Source organism: Heterocephalus glaber, unplaced genomic scaffold (genome assembly GCF_053883595.1).
Source record: "Heterocephalus glaber isolate CG9 unplaced genomic scaffold, H.glaber_assembly_v1.0 deba00001564, whole genome shotgun sequence".
Classification (NCBI taxonomy): Eukaryota; Metazoa; Chordata; class Mammalia; order Rodentia; family Bathyergidae; genus Heterocephalus; species Heterocephalus glaber.
In genome coordinates this window covers 10,967,584-10,976,825 of record NW_028258351.1, presented here as the reverse complement: position 1 = coordinate 10,976,825, position 9,242 = coordinate 10,967,584, and the positions used below count along the sequence as shown (strand labels likewise).

Sequence of the window (9,242 nt, the reverse complement as noted above, 5' to 3'; positions counted from 1 at the left end):
AACTATCTTTCCAAGTAGCTGTGCTCTTTTGCACTCCCACCAGCAAGGAGTAGGAGTTCCTTGCTCTATGTTCTCTCCAGCATTTGGAGTTGCAGGTATTTTGGATTTGCAGCCCCCCTCCCCGCTATGCTGGAGATGGAACTCAAGCTTTGAGCACGCCAGGCAAGAGTTCTCTCAGACCAAGCATTTGGGAGCCTGTTTCCACCTTGGGGTGTGCATTTTGATAGTGCCACCTTGAATACGCCAGGCAATATCTGCTCTGAACTGGGCCAGCTGGCACCATCCGGCAGGACCATGTGTGTGCCTCTGCAGAACCACTCTGGGAAGAGATGGCCAGCAAGACTCAATTGCTCTTTCTGGACAGCTCTACCTTGAGCAAACGCAGGGGAGTCCAGTGGCTACCTTTGACAGAACTTCTCTACATTCCGTATGACCCTGGTGCTGCCCCCAGGCAGTTTCACTCAGCACCTCTCTGGCATGTCCAGCAGCCTTCAGTGGCCAGTGTGGACAGGACCTCTAGGCACGGCTTTCGGACCTTGCAACAAGGGAGCCAGCCCGCTGCGGACCATCTCCAAGGGCAGCGCCGGCGTGCCCGCACGCCCCACGCCTGGCAGCGATCCGGGCACTGTGGGGCCGGCCGGCGTTTATCCCGGGAGCCGCCAGCAGGGAGCTCCCTTTCGTCTCGGCTCGAGCGGTCGCGGCGCGCGGGGGGCGGTGCTGTGCTGCGCCGCGCTGCGCTCCAGCCGCGACCGGGCCGGGGCTGCTGGATGCCGCGTCTCCGCTCCTGTTGCCTGCCTGGCGGGCTCCGGCGGCCGGTGAGTGCGGGGCGACTCGAGCGGTCGCCCGGCGGCGGGCCGGGCCGGTTGGGCTGGGCAGGGCGGCGGGGCGAGCTGCGGCTGATCGGCGGGCCGGGCGAGCGGCAGGGGCCGCCGGCGCCTCTTCCTCCCCTGTCCCCTGGAAGCGGCGGCCCAGACTCCCGGCTCGGGTCTCTGGCGGCGCCTCAGGGCTCCACAGCCAGGGTGGGGGCCCACCCAGAGGGGCGGGGAGGAAAAGCACCGGTTCCCTGTGGCCAGCCTGAAGGGCGCCAGAGGCAGGATAGGGTGGGTTTTGGCGGGTGAGGGGGGGCGGGATATTCGGGGCTCGGAGGAGCCCAGCTGGCCCTGAGCTGCGGGTTGGGGGCTGCCTTGGGGCTGAAGGGCTTCCCGGGGCCAGGCCCGGGCCCCCCAGATGGACCGGGCGAGAGAGCCGCTGAGGAAGGCAGCGGCGAAGACAAGCACCTCCACCGAGCCCTTTATCCCTCCCAGCGGCCTTCACCCTTTCACTGCCAGGCCGACAGCGAGCTCCTCTCAAAGGAGCAGCTGCTAGACAGCTGGCAAAACAATGGGGACCCCGCTTCCCGGGCCCCTGCCCCGTGGGACAGAAGATGGAGGGTGGGCAAACGCAGGCTTGGGGGATTATTAAGGAGGGCAGGCTGTGCCCTGTGACTGGCTGTTCACTTCACCTTTCCCTGCGCGGGGGTGGGGTGTGTGTGGGAAGGTCGGACAACCTGCCCCAGGCCTCCGGGAGAGTCCGCCCCATGTCCCGCCCTGCTAACCTGTCATGCCAGTTGTTTCACCAATGGAAGGGAAGATGGTATGGTCAGCTGCCCCCACCCCTCTCAGTGCCAGGGGAGCACACAGCTTGGTACCACCACGCCCGGTGGGGAGTGGGTTGTGCTCTTCGCTGAGATAAGGCCTGCCGGGACACACCACACATTGGGGCTTTGTTTTGGGGATAGAGATGGGGGTGTCGCCCTGTTGCAATGCACATGTATCTTGCTGATTAGTTGGAAAGACTGCTGCCAAAATGAACCAGAGGTGGAGGAAGGCAGGGAGGAAGACAGTTTGCTCTTTAGTTGGTACTCATTTTGCCTGGTCACTTGGCCAACAGGGCATGTGTTTCATGGTGGCCTCATAATTTGGGGAAGGCAAGAGACTGCTTCTTGAGGAACTCTCTAACTTGGGCCTTGGTGCCCTCAAATGGTCCCCCAAATGATAGAATTGGGTTCCTACCCCCTTCACTTTGTCAGTGACTTGGACTTGTTTGGGTCTGGTATCTTGGTGTCCCTGGCATTCTGTGGCTGAGGAGGCCCTGTAAGTGCCCCAATGGCAAGGGCACTGTAGGAAGCATGTACAGGGAGGGTACGGTCACTCTGGTGACTAAGGGCAAGATCACCTTGCAGAAACACTGAATCTAGAGGACATTGAATCAAGCTGCTTTTCCTTATGCTTACCAGATCCGGAGCCCTTTTCTCCAGCAGGTTGGTGTCCTGTTGTCATGGCAATGAGCCTGGCCTAATGTTTCCCACCCTTTCTGGTTTGGGGCTACTTTCTATTTGGGGATATTGAAACTTGCTCTCCTGAGGTCTCTGGCTTCCTGACAAGCCTTGCTGGCTCTTTGTCAAAGGCCTGCCACCTCCTCAGCTTCCCCTATGTCCTTTTGTGATGAAGCTTTCCAGGAAACATCCTCCTGTTTGCTGGACATGACTTGCCTGGTTATATATAGCCTTGGGTGAGGTATACTTGTCCATTTTGGATTGAAGACACTGGGAATGGGGCCTCAATTCTAGGAAGACAATGGCTTTAGGATGAGCCGGTTTGTTGGGGGGAATTAGGGGCGTGAAAGGGGTGGAGGGTGAGAGTGGGAAAGTTATAGGCTGGTGGTCATTTCCTTTGGGAGCTTCGAACTTTAGACAGTTGATGACCAGGTGCCTGGCAGCTCTGGCTCTCTAGTTTGTTTAATCTCCCCTGGCCTGGCTCAGGTGCCAGGGTGTGTACCTAAGGGCTTCCTCCCCTGCTCCAGGCTTTCCTCAGAAGCCCTCACATGGATTATACCCTTCCTGAGCCCTGCTTGCTCTCAGCTCCACTCCAGCCTGTTACCTGGAGCCTGTTTGAGGCTGCTCATTGGGAGAGGGGGTGATATGTGTTTTCAGAAGTGGGACCTGAAAATTCTGGGGTCCCCAGAGGCAGGTATCTGAAGCTGGACTGGGTGGGGTAGAACTGGGACATATGTGAAAGCAAGATCCCACCCTACTGGGGTGGAGCAGGAATCCCTGGGACACAGGAAGCTTGATCCAAACTTGATGTGTCATAGGTCTCCAAGGTAGCAGGGCTGTTCTTGCTACTTCAAAACAGAGGTCTCACCTGGAGTGGATGCCATAGACAGCAACCAGAACATTCATGTAAGATGGGTCTTGTTTGTGGTCCAGGATCCCAGATCTTGTCCCAGGCCTATTCTGGATGTGATGGAGCTGGGGCTGGTTTAATTTAAAGATCTGCTGGGACCCAGTATGTACTGTGATTGACAAATTAGTTCCCTCGGGACTCAGGATAGGGGTTTGATGGGGAGTTTTTAAGTTCTGCTTTGGACTAGGCCCCAGGTGCTTTAAGATCTGCACCCTATACCCCACCTCAATACCATTTCCTTTTCTTTTTACCCCCCAGTTTTTTTTTGTTTTTGGAGGTAGCCTGAGTTAGAGGGCAGGTTGTTAGAAAGTAGGAGTAGATTGGTAGGGGTGGGGCAAAGACCTGGCCAGCTTCCACTTCCCCCATCTCCTTCACTTCCCTGTGCTTTGTGGAGGGAGGAATTGTGTGGCTTGTAAATTACCCACATTCCCTTGACATTTCAAACTGTTTCAAATCAGGCAGTAGTTGAAGCTGTTGGACTGATGATTTTACAGGGTCTAAGGCCCATTTTCTTTGCCATCACTTACAAGGGATTATTTTTCTTGTTATCTAGTATTCAGAGATGTTAGATGATTGGTTCAAGGTCACACTCCTCGTTGGAGGGAGAGCGTGATTAGAACCTGCAGTTTGTGGTAGAGCAGAATACCTCTCCCTCAAAGAGCTGGGGCCAAGGCCCCTCTCTGGGGTCCTTGGAGATTTTATAGTTGGTATAGCAGAGGCTCCAGAGGAGAGGAGACTTGCTCAAGATCACAAGGAAGGGGGCAAGTGGCCTGGGCAGCTGTGGCAGAGCTAGGTTGTGGGCAGGCCCCACTTGGGGCTGAAGCTGCACCTGGAAGAGCTGCAGGGCCCCTCAGGCCTGTGCATTCTCCCGCTCTCATCCTCCTGGGGCCGCAGCCTGCTGAGTTCCAAGAGAGAAGCTGTTTCAGCCCCGGGAGGCGCCTTGGGGCTGCGACTGCCTTCCGTTGGGCCTCTGCTTGGTGTTATGTGAGAAGTGTGCAGCCAGAGCAAGCGAGCACACCTGGAGCCAGAATAAGCTCCGTGTGACCTGGCCGTGAGTCACGCGGTGCTGCGGAGCTCAGAGGAACCGGCGCGGTGGCGGTGACCCTCCACGCCCCCTGGGCCACCCGGCCTAGGTGCTGCAAGACCCCATCAAGGCGGTCTGCTACCCCGATGCGGGCCTGGAGGGGCCTAGGGCTCTAGGGAACTTCTGCTCTGAGAGGTCAGAGGCCACGGGAGAGAGGCCGGCTCTCTTGGGAGAGTATTTCCTTTGTATTTATTTATGAGTGTGGTCTGGGGGTAGGGGTGCAGGACTGACCTAAGTATCCACCCCCGGCAGCCAACTCTGGGCGCCCTTGTCTTGGGAGGCTAATATTGTAGCTTCCATTTTCTGGGGTTTTTGCTTTGCCAGCTGCAGGGTGACCCATTTAAATCGGTCCCTATTTAAAGCCCCGGTACACTAGTGAGTCCCCTAACCAGATCTCCCAAATGACTGAAACGTTTTCAAGACAGGAAGGCAAGCCAAGCCTTATAGTGACCATTACAACAAACCTTTATAAACCTTGTTTGTAAGTTTAATCCTCATGGATTGCTTACTACTTTGTCAAAACCTTCCTTCCTCCATACTTTTTCTTTCTCCCCCCCCTTCCCTATCCCCTTTCCTTTCCTTTTTTTCCTTTCGTTTCTTTCTTTCTTTCTTTCTTTCTTTCTCAAGATAGTAACATATGCTGAGAAAACATTGACTCATTAGGAAGTGTTTCCTGTAGCCCCCTACTCTCCAGAAATAACCAGATAAAGTTTTGTTTTGTTTTGCTTTTGGTATTGGAGATTGAACCCAGGGCCTTCACATTGAGTTATATCTATTTTGGTACCGGGGATCGAACTCTGGTCCTTAGCTTGTGAGGCAGGCGGTGGAACCACTGAGCTAAATCCCAGGCCAGTTACATCTGTTTTTTTTTTTGTTACTCTTCTTTTTTTTGGTACCGGGGATCAAACTTGGGTCCTTGCGCTTGCGCAGCAGGCGGCGAAACCAGTGAGCTAAATCCCCGGCCCCAGTTACATCTGTTTTGAAACAGGGTCTTGCAAAATTGCTCAGGCTGAGCTTGAACTCACTATCATCCTGCCTCAGCCTCACAGAGTGCTGGCATTACAGGCCTGTGTCCACTTAAATAAATTTTTGTAATGGCTCATTCCAGACTATTTTAAAAACTTGTCTCATAAATATAGATTGCATTACATATTTATAGTTAAATATGTTATATTAAAATATCATTTAATATAAATATTAAGATTTTTTTCTCTAGTAAATAAGGAATGTATAGATGAAAAATTGCAATAATCCGACTACTCATACACACACTACGAGCTGAATAGTCTCATTGTAATAAATTAAAACCATCTAGATGAAACAGAAATCTGGTTTGACTTTCTGAAATCTCAATCCTCTCCCCAGAGCAAAGATTTTTCTATGCAAATATTGTATGTAAGGTACATGTATATATTTAGACACACAGTTTAAAAAATTTTTTTTTTTTTGGTGCCAGGGATCGAACTCAAGTCCTTGCGCTTGCGAAGCAGGCAACAGAACCACTGAGCTAAATCCCCAGCCCCAGTTTTAAAAATTTTAGCAACTTTATATACTATCCTCCAACTTACTTTTTTCAATTAAAATGTAACATAGGATGAATGTTCCAGGACAGTATGTGTAAATCTCCCTCATTCTTTCTAATAACTGCTTATTTGTCCTGTAAGTTAGCTGTTTCCTTAGTGATGCACAGTTACATTTATAAGTTTGCTATTATAAACAATGCTGGAAAGATTAGCTATATTTATTGGGTCAATATATGTAAAGATGACCTATAAATGGAATCACCTCATCAAAGAACATGTACAAAATATTTTCATAGACATTACCAACTTGCCCTTCTAAAAAATTACTCCACTGCTTGCTTTGGCAGCACATGCACTAAAACTGGAATGGTGTAGGGAAGATTAGCATGGCCCCTGTACACAGATGACACACAAATTCACGAAGCAGTCCTTATTTTTATAGTAATGACCACCTGGCCTTCCTGCTGCTAAAAAACAAGCAAACAAGAAAATATACCAGTTTTTATTCCCACCAACGTATCTGAGAGTCCCTGTTCCCTATTCCCTAATTGATTGATAATATCCAACTTGAAGGTTTTACTAAATGGCTAAGTAAAAGACAATATATGCCTATTTCACATGTCTGTGAATATTACTGAAGCTGAATACCTGTTCATGTTTGTTAGCCATTTGTATTTCCAAATCTATACATTGACTGGCTATACCCTTGCAATAACTAGGGGGATTTGGGCTCAAGCCAGTATCATCCATCTTGGCCATGTGCTTACTAAGTTGGCTTCACTACTTTGGCCTTTACTTTCCATATACAAAGGTCTGGACTTACTTCATCACACTTGTGCTGATGGTCTTTTATGTACTCTCTTTTCTACCATTCTCATAGTCCCATTTAGGTGGCAGAGAATATGCCTTGCTACTGTCAGCTATTTTTTTTTTGGTACTGGGGATCGAACTCAGGACCTTGCGCTTGCGAGGCAGTCGGGTGCACTACTGAGCTAAATCCCTGGCAACTTGTCAGCTACTATTCTTGAGAGCTTACCATGGGCTAGGAATTGTAACAAAGGCATATATATATATATATTTTTTTTTTTTTTCATTTAGTCCCCATTCCTTATATGGTAAATACTGTTATTATCTCCATTTTACAGATAGGAAAATGGAGACATGCTAGGTCTTTAAGTGACTTGCCCAAGACTGCATAGCATAGGTTTTGGTTTTGGTTTTGTTTTGTTTTTGGTGCGGGGGATCGAACTTGGGTCTTTGTGCTTGTGCAGCAACCGGCAAAACCACTGAGCTAAATCTGCAGCCCTGGTTTTTTTGGAGGGGTTTTTTTTTTGTTTTTTTCGGTACTGGGGATCGAACTTGGGTCCTTGTGCTTGCACAGCAGGTGGCGAAACCACTGAGCTAAATCCCCGGCCCTGGTTTTGGTTTTTGAGACAGGCTCTCACTTTGGAGCCCAGGTTAGTCTTGAACTCACTGTGTAGCCCAGGCTGGCCTCAAACTCTCAGCAATCCTCCTGCCTCAGCCTCCGAGTGCTGGGATCACAAGTGTGCGCCACCACGCCTGACCTGACATTCAAAGCCTGAGATCTTTCACTATTTTTCTATCCCTTCCATTTAGCAGGTACTTGGTAGATACATTTTTTTTCCCCAACATTTTATCACAAAAGTTCTGCAAACATTCAGAGACGTTAAAGAATTTTACAGCCAGTATTTCCATCTAGTACCTTTAACAGTTATTTTCCTGTCTTGGATTTATCACATTTTAATGCCTTAATCTATCCATCAAGCTATCTTAAATTTTTGATGCATTTCACAAGTAAATTGCAGCCATCAGTATATTTCACCCCACACCCCACATTCTTTGCCATATTTATCATTAACTAGAGTTCACTGTTTATAGTTCTTTTTACTTTAGAGTAAATATACTCAAAAAATGCATAAATCTTATGTACACTATTTGATGACACTTGGCAAATGCATGTACTTGTCACCTCAAATCCGTGTCAACATCACCCTAGAAAGTTCCCTCATGCCCTTTCTCATGCATTCTCCAAGGGTAACCACTGCCCTGATATTTTTCACCATAGGTTAGTTTTGCCTGTACTAGATCTTCATATGAATAGAAGCATACCAATATATACTTTTTATCATTGTATTTCCCATTTTTGTCATTATATTTCCTTCTCACTTCAAATAATGTTTTTGGGATTCATTCCTGTTGTTGTGTATATCAAGTTGTTTCATTTTATTGCCAAGTGGTATTTCATGGCATACATCTGTAAGTTGTGTATTTATTATCATGGATGGATAGACAGATGCATATTTGAGTTGAATGGTCCTCGCCTTCAAGATGCTGTCTGTCCTGAAGAGATAAAGCAGCTGAGTTGACAGATTGTGTTTTGTTTGGATTTGAAGGTAGGATGTTCACAATAATTTAAGAACATATCATAATTTACTTACATACTTTTCTTTTGCTTAAAATTAGGAAAGGCTTCCTGGAATAGGCAGAGGAGGAGGTCAGAAAGTCTGTAAGGCTACCTTCTCGGAGTGCATTGTGAGGGTAAGAGAGGAAAGGGAGGTGGATGGAACTGCAGCCTGGAGTAGAGATCAGGGAGGTGGTTTCAGAGCTGGTGGAGGCTTTGGACCTGAGGACAGAAGACTTTGGCAAGGTCAAGGTCTACAAGAAGATGATAGAGCCCAGCTCTCTAGTTAGTTGAGGATTGAAGAGCCTAGGAGGAGCAGCAGCTGCAGCTACAGCTGCTTTGCAGATCTGGTCCCAGAGGGAACAGGGCTGCAGGCATCATATAGCCAGACCTGGTGGTATGGGGATGGCAGTGGGATAGGGATGTCTTATAAACTGTGCAGATAACAGTGGCAGGACAGGGGTGGTGAAGGAAAAGCAACATTGCTCAGTCTCTGAAGGCCCCAGGGTTGTGATGAGAGGAATGCTTTGGGCAGAAAGTTAATAACTAACCTGTGTCTACAAGAGCTTGGATAGTTGGAATTTTGGAGCTAGATGAGACCTAGATCATCTAGTTCAACCTTGAGCAAAATGACTGGTAAGGTCTCCTGGTGATTTGTTGGCAGATCCAAGGCTAGATACCTGGTCACCTAAAATTTCCAGCGAGTACCATTCCCTGTGCTGCTGCTGTGATTGTCTTTTGTTCCTGGCCGCTACAGAAACAGTGAGGGACAAGCTTTTGCTGAGATAAGAATTTACATAAAATTTCTTCTAAGAGACTTTTCTAGTTCACAGATTCTAAATTCTGGGAGATGTTTTTCACTGATAGTGCTCAGGTATCTAACCTCCAGCAAACAGCCAGGATTGGGTAAGGATTGCAAAATGAGAATTGGGAGTCTTGGTGGGACAGCACAGTAGACAGTTGGGTTCTCAATGGTTGGGCTAAGGCTG

The 9,242-nt window shown here is 48.8% G+C and overlaps 1 protein-coding gene and 1 non-coding gene across 13 annotated transcripts in view; both read left to right on the top strand.

The window, feature by feature from the left end:
- The first annotated feature begins 681 nt into the window (after positions 1–681).
- Positions 682–9,242, top strand: part of Myo18a (myosin XVIIIA) — a 98,414-nt gene continuing 89,853 nt past the window's right edge. For 11 of the 12 annotated variants that reach the window (XR_015443183.1, XM_087191574.1, XM_087191572.1 and 8 more), the window contains exon 1: positions 686–815. The gene's annotated coding sequence lies outside the window, so the exon portion shown is untranslated. Of the gene's footprint in view, positions 816–9,242 lie in introns of all 12 variants that reach the window. The other variant, XM_087191559.1, reaches the window with a different exon arrangement.
- Positions 6,167–6,269, top strand: LOC147823834 (U6 spliceosomal RNA). The gene has a single exon (XR_015443351.1). It is a non-coding gene; the product is annotated as a U6 spliceosomal RNA (small nuclear RNA).